Consider the following 13,649-nt stretch of genomic DNA (forward strand, 5'->3'; position numbering starts at 1 on the left):
TTTCAGGGTTGTGAGATCAAGCCCCATGTCTATTCCATGCTCAGCAGGCTGCTTGGGATTCTCTCTCTCTCTTCTTCTGCCCCTCCCACTCATGCTTCTCTCTCTACCTCTATCTTTCAAATAAATAAATAAATCTTTTTTAAAAAGACAACTTTACACACTTAAAATGGAGAGTTGGCATAAGTATCACTATGATATATTTAGTTAACACCTACAATGTAGTGTACAAAATACTGTGCTACATGACTGGAAATATAAATAGGAGTATAATTCCATTCCTCAAAGAGTCACAGAACAGTTAACATCTTTTTGGCAATGTGGTAGAACCCAGCCAGATGTCCACCAATTCCATTTCCTCCAGGGTTCAAAGAAAGACCACATTTTCCAGGTTCCTTTGCAGTTAGTTGATGTCATGTAACTGGATACTGATCAAAACAACTTAAGTGGAAATCATGTATATTACTTCCAGGCCAGCCATAAAACAGCCTTTCCAAACTTTCTTACTCTATCTGTTGCTGAATGCAAGGATTACAGCAGAGTATTCTACTGAAGGCTTAGAAGCTTTCAGTATCACAAGATGGAAGGAGATATTACCATGTGGAGGCTGCCGACCAAATACCCAATCAAACTATAGCATAATTATGAAATAATGAGTTTAACCACTGAGATTTGGGAATTAATTATCCTGACTAAAGAAGCAACTCTTATGTATCAAGCATCGAAGGTGGGACAAATCAAGGAAGACTTTAAAAGTAAGGTTAAATTTTCATTGATCACGAAGGAAAAGCAGTTCTTAAGTAGAAAAGAGGAACCAGGAATTACAGGGAGGAGCCACAAGATGAGGAAAGTAAAAGCAGAAATGCTCACAGTTTCAAAAGGATAAAAAATTAACTTAGTTGAAGATTTGTATGGGAAGAGCTGGGGTAAGAAAATTGCTAGAGGTCAGATTATATAAGATATGTGATGGGAGGCCAAGAAATTGGAACTAATCCTATAGGCCAGAGGGTGACAAATTTTACTATAAAGAACCAGATAGTAAATGTTCTAGATTTTGTGGGTCACATCATCTCTGTTGCAACTACTCAACTCTGCCATTGTAGGTGAATGCAGCAATAGGTGATATACTAATGAATGAGGGTGTCTGTCTCCTAAAAGAATTGTATCTATGGATATTGGAATTTGAATTTCATATAATTTTCACACATAAGGAAATAGTATTTTTAAAAAATGTTTTGCAGCCATTAAACATGTAAAAATGATTCTTGGCTCACATGACATATAAAAACAGACAGAGGGTCAGATTTGGCATGCAGGTCATAATTCATCAAACCCTACTACATGTGATGGAGTACCATCGCAGTTTTCTGAATAGGGTAGTAACTGGAGTGCCAGTGGCAATTAATGTTCTGTATCTTCACCTGGCAAAGTGCACAGATAGATATTTGCAGGAGGGCAACTTAAGAAAAGGAGAACAAGGAACACAACCATGCCAATGCCCAAGGGCTCATATTATTTTGTTCCAAGCAGAAAGGAAGGGAAATATCAATAGAATGGAGAGTGTCAAGGTTAACTGGAGTATTTTAAGACTAGTAAATTGAAGAAACAATGGTATCAATAACTAGATTAGAATAACCCAGAAGGTAAAAGTTAGGCCATGTCATCAATTCCTAACCCAACAAAGACGGATTACTCTATTATTAAGATCTCAAGTGACACACATAATTCAGTTTTACAATTATATCTGTGTAGATTTTTCCTGTGTGACCTCTCATAATGTCTCTCTAAAATACCAATATATAGAAAACAAAAACAAAAATAAAAGTTGGAAGTCTAGTTTTTGATAGTACCTAAGGATTTCTATAAACTACATGTCCATGGATAACATTGGTGGGGGGGAATAGGCATTTTACCCACACGTTGCACTCATAGCTCAAAGGGAGTAAGAATTTGAACTTATCTTCCCACAAAATATGCCTACTGGCTCAGTGGTGTGTTCTAACACAGATTGGTAAGATTGGTAGACATATAAACAGACAGACAGCTTTGAAACTGGATTTTGTCCCTCTGTGGTGGAAGTTAATGAACTTTTTCTGTATAGAGCCAGATAATAAAACGTTAGGTTTCACAGGCCATAAGGTCTTCCTGCAACTATTCGACCCTGCCATCATCATGTGGAAGCATCCATAGGCAATGGATGGACAATATATGGGTTTTCTTGACAAAATCAGATGATAGCTTAGAGTTTGGGAACCCTTTGTGGCACCTTTGGATTTTGTTTAATTTTGCTTTTTTTCAGGAAGCTTAAGGACTCTCTCTGTCCCTTAGCAGTCCCCAACTATGGCCAATATCACGGTGACCCTGACTTGTTTCATAGTACCCATCCTTATGTTTCACCTTACTTTTTACTTTCTCTGAAAGGCCTTTCCTTACCTCATTGTCAAAATAAGATTCCTCATTTCATGCTACATTTCATGTTGCAGCACATACTTCCCTTTCCATTGAATGCACCCAGATCTACTGTTTTGTCAACTACCCTGTTAAGTTCCATGAGAGCAAAGCTTGTGTCTATCTATCTTCAGCACAGGTCGGTATACGATGATGCTCAGTAGATGATCATGCTCAGTAGATACTGGTTAAACATAATTTTGTACAACTGAATGGAATTGAATTGAAAGAGAACAAAAATCCAGTTTAAAACTTAATACTTAAGGGAATAAAAAGCAATTTTGACGTAAAAGCAAATCAATGATATAATTAAAAATACTTTTAGGAACCATAAAAATAAAGGAGAACAAAATATGTCATGTAAAGAAGGGTCAAATGACAAAAATAAAGAAATTTCTATGTAAACATACTTTGGAAAATATTGTGTGTAGGAATAATAAAAATATCCTTAAATGTATGGAAAGCAAAAAGAAATCTAAAAATAAAAAAAAAAATCACAACGTTTTATCACCAAGTTTATTTTACAGTCCCAAATATCAATACACAATAAAACCAGTAAGTATGTATCTTTGAAGCAAAGGGTTATAAATCCAAACTTTTATTGCTATCTAATTTATTTATTTGTGAAAATAATAAATTTTTTTCCAGATATCCCAATGTTCATTTTTGCCAATTCATGCATTTCTTGAAAAAATTTATATTTTATAAAATAATATAAACAGACAGTGTGCTATACATCTGGGAACAGAGTGGAAAGTGGAAGTAAAAGTTTAGTAAAGGCTTCATTTTACCTGAGTGGAACTCAGGAGGTATTTTTGAATTTTCATCTCATTTAAATAATCAGAGATGTGTAACAAAAAGACTTCACAATTTTTTAATACATCCCAAATTTTAAATAGAACCATCAAAATGGTTGAAAATAGTATTCATAACCATGAAATCATTCAGGAAAGTTAAAATAAATAAATTTAAGGTAGTAAAATATCAAAAAATAGAAAACATAAAATGGCAAAAAACAAATATTGGTTTAGTCAATGAATGTAAATAGCTTGATCTTCTCTTAAAAAGTAATGATTCTCATAATGACTTAAAAACAAAACCCAATAGACATTTCTCCCAAAGATATGCAAGCATAAACCAACAAGTAGATAAAAAGATGTTCAGCATCATAATCTTCAGAAAAATGCAAATCAAAACCACAATATGGGAACTTCACACCCATTAGGATGGCTATAATAAAAAAGACAGATAAAAACAAGTGTTGACAAGGTTGTGGAGAAATTGAAACCCTCATACACTGCTGGTGGGAATATAAAATGGTGCATCCACCTTAGAAAATAGTCTGACAGTTCCTTCAAAAACTGAACAGAGATTTACCATTTGACCCAATAATCTCACTTGAAGGCATATATGCAAAAGAAATGCAAACACATGTTTGCACAGAAACTTGTACATGAATGTTCAAAACAGCATTATTCATAATAGTTAAAAAGTAGAAATAACCCAAAAATCCATCAAGTGATTGATAAATAAAAGAAGTGTGCTAGGGGTGCCTGGGTGGCTCAGTCGTTAAGCGTCTGCCTTCGGCTCAGGTCATGATCCCAGGGTCCTGGGATCGAGTCCCACATCGGGCTCCCTGCTCCACCGGGAAGCCTGCTTCTCCCTCTCCCACTCCCCCTGCTTGTGGTCCCTCTCTCACTGTGTCTCTCTCTGTCAAATAAATAAAATCTTTAAAAAAAAAAAAAAAAGAAGTGTGCTATACACATACAGTGAATATTATTAAGCCACAAAAAGGATTGAAGTACTACTAATAAATGCTACACCATGTATGAACTTGGAAACATCATGCTAAATGAAAGGAAGCCAGCACAAATGGTCACATATTGTAAGAATTCCATTTATAAGAAATGTTCAGAATAGGGAAAATCTTTAGAGACAGAAAGTAGATTAGTAATTGCCTAGGGTGAGGGATGGGATTACTGGAAGATGATGACTAAAAGGTACAGGATTTTATTTTGCAATAACAAAATTATTCTGAAACTATGGTGGTGTTTGCATAACTCTGCAAATATACCAAAACCCATTAAATCTTATACTTTAGATGGGTGAATTATAGGGTATATGAATTATATCCCAATACAGCTGTTACCAAAAAATGTTAAAAAGCTATGAACAACGTTGAAAAAATACACCTAAGCTGAAAAGATGGAAAAAGACTGAGCAAAAGATCAGCTGGAAAATAAAGGGAAAGTGAGCAAATTAATTTCAGGTAAAGAGAAATTTAAGGAAAAATGTCATTAAGTGAAATGTGGCCATTTGATATTAATGAAGTAGGTAAAAACCACCATGAAGATATAAAAGTCAGTAATATTTATGTGCTTATAACATGGTATTAAAATAAATGAAGCAAAAATTAACAGAAATATAAGAAAACATTAACAGAACCATAGTTCTCACAGAAAAATAAACTAAGAAAAGTATAGTACATCACAGAAAAGTAAAAATAATAAAGACTTGAATAATATAGTATAGAGTAAATTTTTGAAATATCTGTCTAATGCAGAAAAAGAAGTTCCTAATAAAAACTTTACGGTATAAATTGTACAGGTTATCTTCTCTAATAACAGTGAAATAAAACAAAATTATCAACAAAATTTTAAACAGTAACATAGAATTTTGAAAATTAAAAATTACTGTGATAACTATTTCCAAAGGCAGTTCTGTTCCAAACCCTGAAAAATATTTTCATTTACTTCCAAAATCTACATTATGTCTTCAAAAAAATATTTTTTAATGGCTCCAGCCTCTTTCTCCTAGTATCTGTTGCTGCTCTCAGTCTATTTCACATGATTATTAGCTTAATAATATATGGTTTTGTTTTCTAATTGATTCCTACCTGTAAATGCCTCGAGGACAGAGACAATGCAATAAATTTTTTTATTATCACTACATTTAAACATCTTCCTGAACATAGAAAGTTCCCCAGTAAATGTTTATTTCATCACATAGCTGGGAAAGCCGGTAGACTAGAAATTAAGGGACAAGACTTCTTGACCATCGTCAGAAATGTTTAATGATTCTCAGCATGCCACCTTACCTCCCTGGATTTTAATATCCTCCTTCAGTAGATGAGGCAGTATTAAAATATTTCTAAGATTCTTTCCATTTCTAAAATCGTATGATTTAACCAATAGGGAAAGAAAAGGCATCCCTGGGTACACTAGAAAATTTCCCTCCATGTGCAGTAACACTGGTTTCTTTGAATGTCAAGGTCTCAAACAGATTGTGCATTGTTGGAAAGAGAGTCACCCTCAATTACTCATCAGTGATGGAATTCTTTGTGGTTTACTCTCAATAACCCAGTGTTTCCTTACTACCACCCACCCAGGTCCAGGGGGGGATATACATGTGTCTGAGTATGTGTGTATATTTGCCTCTCTGACGACATTCCAAGACTAATATAAACACCTCCTAAATTACCCATTACTCCATGTCACTTCTCTCTTCCATTAGAAAGAAGTAGCCTATATTTATGTTTGAAGTTCTAACACTCTACCCTTTCCATCAGCCCCTTTCTTTCTTAAAGACTGGTTTCTTCATCTCTCTTATATGTCGCCCACATTTTAGACATATTTCTTTAAATTTAGGTAGTGGCATAAACATTCTATACTTATCATTTATTATAATATATTATAAACATATTAATACAATTATAATTTCATATAATTAAATACTGTTTAGTATTTAATATAGTTAATATAACATATTCAACAAAATTACATTTAATTAATATTATTGCATGAATGGAAAAAAACTCAAAGAATATATCCCAAGAGACGAACAGTGAGGTGAGATTATGTATGATTTTTATGTTTTTCTCCTTATGCTTCTATTTTTCTACCGTTTTATGGATTGTAAACATAGTAATTATGTAGGCACACACCCACACATGCCCCTCAGTTACCCAGAACCAAAATCAAAGAAACTTTCACAGAACTCTATTACTCTGCATTTTACTTTAAGAGAAGATTTCTGGTGATACATGAAAAAGTTCAGATTAATACATACGAATTTACATTAAAAATAAATAACATGAATGACTTCAAGTTGTTGACATTAACCCTTGAGTTAATAATAACTTTGAACCTGTGAGAGCTCGAAATATGTTCATTTTCAGCACAGTATACTTCTTAAAGCAAGAAAGTAGAATAGTATACTTGAGAAAGATTTTCAATTATCACAAGCAAAATTTTAAAAATCACAGTTAAATGAAAACTCAATTAGTCAGAACATCTTCTCTAAACATCCATTAGTCAGGCAAGTTTCATTTTCCAGGGCCTTGTACAGAAGTTTTTTTTAATATATATAAAAACCCATAAACAGGCTAATCATTCATATTCATAAATACTAAAGTCCATTCCCAGATTAGAACATAATCTAAATTTATATTCTTACCAAGACTTTATGCAATCCTTACACGTCCCTTCCCTCTATTGCTGAACTTAAACGAACCCATCCAATAAAGCCTTTTTTACTGGGTGTGCTTCCATAAAACATTCAACATTTTATCATATAGTAAAGTGAGAATTTATGCTAAATACTTCACTATTTCCCTAAAGATAAATCCAAGTGAATCAAATATTAAATGATACAGCAAAGTGTATTACTATAAAACTCAATTCCTCTAAACATGTTAATAATCTCTAATGTTGCTAAGTAAATGCCTGTGATGTTTTCTTTTTTAATACTTCAGTCTCACTAAGGCCAACCGCCTGATTCTCTCTCATTCCTGTCGGTCCCTCCCAGATACAGAGAGATGCCCCTTCATGATTATGAGATGGGATTCCTTTTCTAGTCAGCATATAAAAGCATCTATTATTCTATCTTAAAAGTTATTGAATGGACCTTTGAAAGTTTGATAGATCAATGATGGACATTCATTAATAAGGCACTATCATAACTTGCTTATTTTAATTCCTAAACTCTTTGATCAAACTCAAGCATCTAAAGGAAATAAAAAAGTTCCCAAGTACATTAAAACATTTTGCTCAGACTTAAAATTCTTGGGGTTTTTTTAGCTCCAATTTATTTCCACTAAGGCTTGGGGGACAGTAAGAGCGTATATTCTTGTGCTGCTATAAGATATTATCATAAATTTAGCCACTTAAAATAACATTCATTTATTAGCTCACAGTTTGATAGGTCAGAAATCCAGGTGGGTGCAACTGGGTTCTATCCTCAGGATTTCACAAGGTCAAAATTAAGGTGTCACCCAAGATGGGTTCTTATCTGGAGTCTCTGGAAAAATATTTGTTTCCAAGTTCATTAAAACCTTCGGCAGAATTCAGCTCCTTGTAGGTATCAGACTGGGTTCCCCTCTCCTAGCTGGCCATCAGCTTGGGCAGTGAGTAAGATGGGGGCACTCTTAGCTCCTCCAGGATGCTGGTATTCACAGAATGTGGACCTTCCATCTTCAAACCAACAAGAGAACACAAACTCTCTGATATTTTCTCTACCTACCAGTTGGAAAAAAAACTCTCTGCCTTTTAAAGCAGTTCTAACGGATTAGATGTGGTCTACCTGGATAATCTCCCTATCTCAAGGTCAAGCGTGCCATATAACACACCATAATCATAGGAATGATTTCTCATTGTAGTCACAGGTTCTGGGAAATAGAATACAGAATCTGGAGGAGCATATTTAGTCAAGGAATTAGAAAAGTTGAGACTAGGAGTATAAGCAGACTCCAGATGTTAGATTCTACGAACCTAGAAGCCAGACCAAATATCTCCAATTGGGGGAAGGGCATTCAGGGGCACAGTCTAATTCAATGTCCATATTAGCATTAGGGAAAGACTGTCAGACATTAAGCACTTTTTGCAAATTTCTATGACCTTGGAGCACTGCTGAGAGCCTCTTCATGTAGATGAGTCATAACACTTTTATTAGATGTTTACTCTTCAAAAGTGCCCCTCTTCCAAAATGGCCCTATTATTTTATACTGTCTGATTTATAAAATATATGCATCTAACTGGACATTTTGTTTACTTCAATTTGTGTGTGGGTTGGGCGAGGGTGGTGGTAAAGTCATTCTTTATTTCCTAGAACTTTGTAAAATAACCCTATACTAAACAGCACCATTGCAACCTGCCACAGGGTGAAAAATGGGAATGAATTCTTTGTTCTGAGCACCTCCACTGGATTTTTGCGTTCCCGGTACAGAAAGCCACAAGATCCACTTTGGGGTCTGCTCTTGTGGAAGGTTTTCGTGTGTTTTGCTCCCAAGCAGTTAGATGGTTTTCCTGGTTAACCACTAGGTGTTACAACCTGAACACAATGCCCATGGTTGTGTCGATGGAGAAACAAGATGTGGAGATTGAGTTAGGGCAGGCACAGCCGGTGGGAGTGCAAGAAAGAGACAGAGACCTGCGGTTTGTTCCTAATAGTTGGGCGTATAGAAAACACTGATCGTTGTGTTCGGAGCCTCCCGTGTTTTACGATGAGAGCTGTGCTGCTTTAGGGCATTCACGACTAAAAAGCTCAGTAGAGCGAGAAAAGATAAGGAAGCATACAAAGATTAATTCTGAAGTTCTTGTTAAAACCAAATGCTTTAGGGGCGCCTGGGGGGCTCAGTCATTAAGCGTCTGCCTTCGGCTCAGGTCATGATCCCAGGGTCCTGGGATTGAGCCCCACATTGGGCTCCCTGCTCAGCAGGAAGCCTGTTTCTCCCTCTCCCACTCCCCGTGCTTGTGTTCCCTCTCTCTCCCTCTCTCTCTGTCAAATAAATAAATAAAATCTTTAAAAAAAATGCTTTAATCCTGGAAGAGTGGGGGGAAATCTCCACACTGATTCATCTGAGTTCATCTTCGAAATTACCAAGAGGCTGATGTACATGTGGCAGGGAGGGAGTATGTGTTTAAAATAATGGGTGGCTCAGTCGTTAAGCGTCTGCCTTTGGCTCAGGTCATGATCCCAGCGTCCTGGGATCGAGTCCCACATCGGGCTCCCTGCTCCGCGGGAAGCCTGCTTCTCCCTCTCCCACTCCCCCTGCTTGTGTTCCTGCTCTCACTATGTCTCTCTCTGTCAAATAAATAAAATTAAAAAAAATAATAATAATAATAAAATAAAATAAAATAATTTCTTTTCCTCTGAGTCGGGTTTCAGTACATCTACTTTGCCCGCTGTGTCTGTTGCACATCAACAGACCTTTATGGAACTGGCCGCTGTAACAATTTTGAGATTAACTTGATGAATCAAAAGAACCACACAGGGATAAAACTGTTACAAAAAACAAGTTTTTCGTGACATTCCTATTTTTTTCATGTGACTAGCTGTAAATGGCAAAAATCGGGCAAGAGGCAAGATTGGGCAACAGATGCCTTCCTGAACACATGCTCGGTCAAGACCACTTAATAAGCCTACTTGCACACCATTTTTAAGTAATACACATTCATTGCCAATACTTTATAAATTTATTATGTCATTCAGTCATTACTTCTTTAATTGGGGAATAAGTTCTTAGAGTGCAGGTGATGTCTGTTTTTTATTCACCATTTTACTTTATTTTTTTTTAAAGATTTTATTTATTTATTTGACAGAGACACAGTGATAGAGGGAACAGAAGCAGGGGGAGTGGGAGAGGGAGAAGCAGGCTTCCCGTGGAGCAGGGAGCCCAATGTGGGGCTCGATCCCAGGACCCTGGGATCATGACCTGAGCCGAAGGCAGCTGCTTAACCAACTGAGCCACCCCGGTGTCCCTTTTATTCACCATTTGAAACTAAACACTAAATATTTATTATATATTTCTTGATTAACTGAGCTGATTGACTCATGAAGGGAGGGAGGAAGAATGGAGGGAAAGAGGGAGAGAAGGAAGGAACAAGGAAAAAAAAGGAAGGAAGGACAGACTTGGCACATGTTTGGGGATTCAGTATAGGTCACATGGGTAAACTAAGAATGCGAACATTGATTACATGCACAAACATTTTATCACAGGAATCTAATAATGCAGTTGTTTGGTCCACAACACACCAAACTTTGGGGAGCCAACCTCCCAAGAAGATGAGTTACAGAGCTGTGCCTTGTGTTGGAATCTCAGTCCTTAAGTTTGGGAGCAAATTCTGGCAAGATTTGCCTGAAGTAACTACACACAACTATTAAATAGAAAGCCACAGACAGTGGCCACAATAGAATGGTGAAAGGTAAGAGATATTTGGGGCCTTCCTGATTTAAACTATAGTAAACATGACCTGAGAGAAATTATGCTAAAGAAAAAACTTATTTCTTTATGGTAGCTCAAGGCCAGTGATCCCCTAAAACAGAGACTCTGATAAATGGCCTTGTAATATTGACATTTGGCGTTTCATTTGGAGATGCCCAAATGCACAAAGAGCTATATGTTTCGCCTCATGCTAAAAGGGGTCCCTTGAGAGGGATACAGAAATCCAAGTTTGTTCTGTTGCCAGCAAGTCCTAGAAGAGATGGCAACTTAAGAACATGTAGTACCTATAATATACTCACCACTCAGGGCGCCTGGGTGGTGCAGTCGGTTAAGCATCGGGCTCTTGGTCTCAGCTCAAGTCCTGATCTCAGGGTCATGAGATTGAGCCCCATGTCAGGCTCTATGCCTGGCACAGAGTCTGCTTGAGATTCTTTCTCCCTCTCCCTCTGCCCCTCCCACTCATGCTTTCTCTCTCAGATAAATAAATAAGGCTTTAAAATATATATATATATTCCCCACTCAGTTGACATATTGTAGATATCTGCCCCAGATTTAATGTGAAAAAGGAAGAGACTTGAGATAATTATCTGGAAGTTGCTAAAGAGACATCCAGATTACATTAGGTAAGTTCTAGAAGTAATGAAAAGGATTCACATTCTTTCCAGAACTAACTTGAGGCTTTGCCCAGGTCCACAGCAGTAAAGTGGCGCTCCGTATTCTGTCACTCCTCCTTCTTGCACTCACCTATACACACTGCTGCTTTACCCAGACCACTCTCCCCAACTGAGAGAGAAGCAGCTCTAAAGTCTTTTTAAAGATTTTATTTATTTATGTGAGAGAGTGAGCAAGAGAGAGACAGCATGAGCAGGGGGAGGAGCAGAGGGAGAGGGAGAGGGAGACTCCCTGCTGAGCAGGAAGCCCTACTCAAGGCTCCATCCCAGGACCCTGAGATCATGGCCTGAGCCAAAGGCAGACACCTAACAGACTGAGCCAACCAGGTGCACCTAAAGTCTTTTTAAAAAAAAATACGCCTGGGTATTTTTCATTCTGGGTTGATCCACAAGTGAAAACCTATCTGCCATCATTTGACAAAATTATAATTTTGGAATTCTTCATTGGTCTTCCCTGAGCTGCACACATACCCCATGTTAAACACTATCATTTTTCTGACAGCTGACAATAGTTTGTGTATCTTTCAAGCAGTTAAGAATCTCTCTATATATTTTGGATTTTACCCTAACAGGTTCTCTCATTTTGAACCACAATATATTCTCTCAATCTCTTAATGCCTTTATGTTAATTGGGGAGTTTGTGAAATAGATTCACCAAGGAATGTGGTGGTTTTCAAGAATGTCAAGTTACTAAAAGTCTGGCTTTGATTATCCGCTAGGAAAAACCAGAAAGGCTGTTGATCATTATTTATGACATTTCATTTGAAAACATGGGAGACGTTCTCTGGCATGAAAGTGAGTCATTTAACATCTATGTTTCTCAGCAGATATTCACTGAGGCAAAGTGTATACCAACTAATGGAAAGGATCTGTCTAGAGATAAGAAACATTAAAATGAAAATTATAAACTTCATTCTGACCTCAAACCACATAATTGAAAGGCTTGCCAACATCATCCCTGTTGAAGCCAATGCACAGAGAGTGTTCAAGTCAGTAATTATGCCTTAGAAATGTTCAACCATCAGCCAGATAAATGAACTACCAAAACCTTAAGCTCAACGCCACTGCAGCTGGAGTCTTCCCTCTAAAGAAGGAATTGCTCTATGAATACACTGCAGACTCTACATCTTTAATGCCTTTGCCCTTTACTTCTTACATATTAAGACCTCATGTTTAATTAGACATATAGAGCTGAGAGGAAAGCAACTTTTAGTTAAGATTAAATCATACCCAACAAATTTGTTGTTTAATATATTTAACGTTCTGGACCACTAGTGGATGTCATCTTGCTACTAGACCTGCATCATTGGAAAATTAGAGTGGAATGCCTATTGGACTTGATGATTTACATGCATCCCATATTGATTGGCAACTTTCCTGCTGAGGGACCCTAAAGAAATCACTGAACCTCTCTAAGGCTCAATTTAAAAAATATTAAAGAAGGTTTATTGTGTTCCATGGATTCTACTAGGCCCTGGGATAAAAATATGAATAAAAAAATTACCTCCTTCCATGGATAACACAGGTCTAAAGAGGAGACAAAGAAATAAAAAGCAATTAACTTTCTAGTGCATGTAGTAGAGATAGGGACTATCCTTCCAATGAGTTTGTTTTATATAATCATGCTTTGCAAATTACTATACAACATGTATTTGTATGACCCATAATTTATGTAGACACTATCACACCATACATATGCTATGAAATTTTAATGAACTATGATTATATATGTAAAGATGAGTAGACTGGACTTCAGGGAAGTTAAATAACTTGTCCAAGAAGATAGCTTCTAAGAAATTGCAGAAATAGGATTTGAACCTGGATCTGGCAGAGTGCATAGTCTGATCATTGCCAATTTGCTATCATGCCTCTTATGTGCTTCTAGTAATAATTACGTACTAGTTTTCTCAAGGGAAATGTGCCATGTATCAAGTCCCTACCAAGCCCTTCATTGTGATGGCTATCTCTAGTAGCTAATTCCAACCCTGGTTTCTGTAGCATCTAATTAAGGGAGGAGAGAATGTGGTAAAACAGTTGAAACTATACCAGTAAGAGTAATTCTCTACTCCACCAGAGCAGAGCTTAGTTTTTGGCCAATTAAAACAGCTTAGCCTAGAGTCACTAAAAATACCATAATCTAGGGATGTAAAGTTTGGAAGTCACTCAGGTCACACCCCCTTCCCTCATCCTCTGGGGTCAGAGGAGATTTGGACTATCATAGCAATAGTGTTTGTGATTTTCTATTTATGTCATAGTTTACTCATGAATGTTTGGGATGTGGTTTTTAGCTAACCAAGAAGCTCTTTTATATA

General features: G+C 36.7%; 1 long non-coding RNA gene across 1 annotated transcript in view; it reads right to left on the reverse strand.

The window, feature by feature from the left end:
- The window catches only part of LOC144380149 (uncharacterized), a 274,054-nt gene that overhangs the window by 157,585 nt on the left and 102,820 nt on the right, over window positions 1-13,649 (reverse strand). The gene's annotated exons all lie outside the window — the stretch shown is intronic.

This window comes from Halichoerus grypus, chromosome 14 (assembly GCF_964656455.1).
Source record: "Halichoerus grypus chromosome 14, mHalGry1.hap1.1, whole genome shotgun sequence".
In the NCBI taxonomy this organism is placed as follows: domain Eukaryota; kingdom Metazoa; phylum Chordata; class Mammalia; order Carnivora; family Phocidae; genus Halichoerus; species Halichoerus grypus.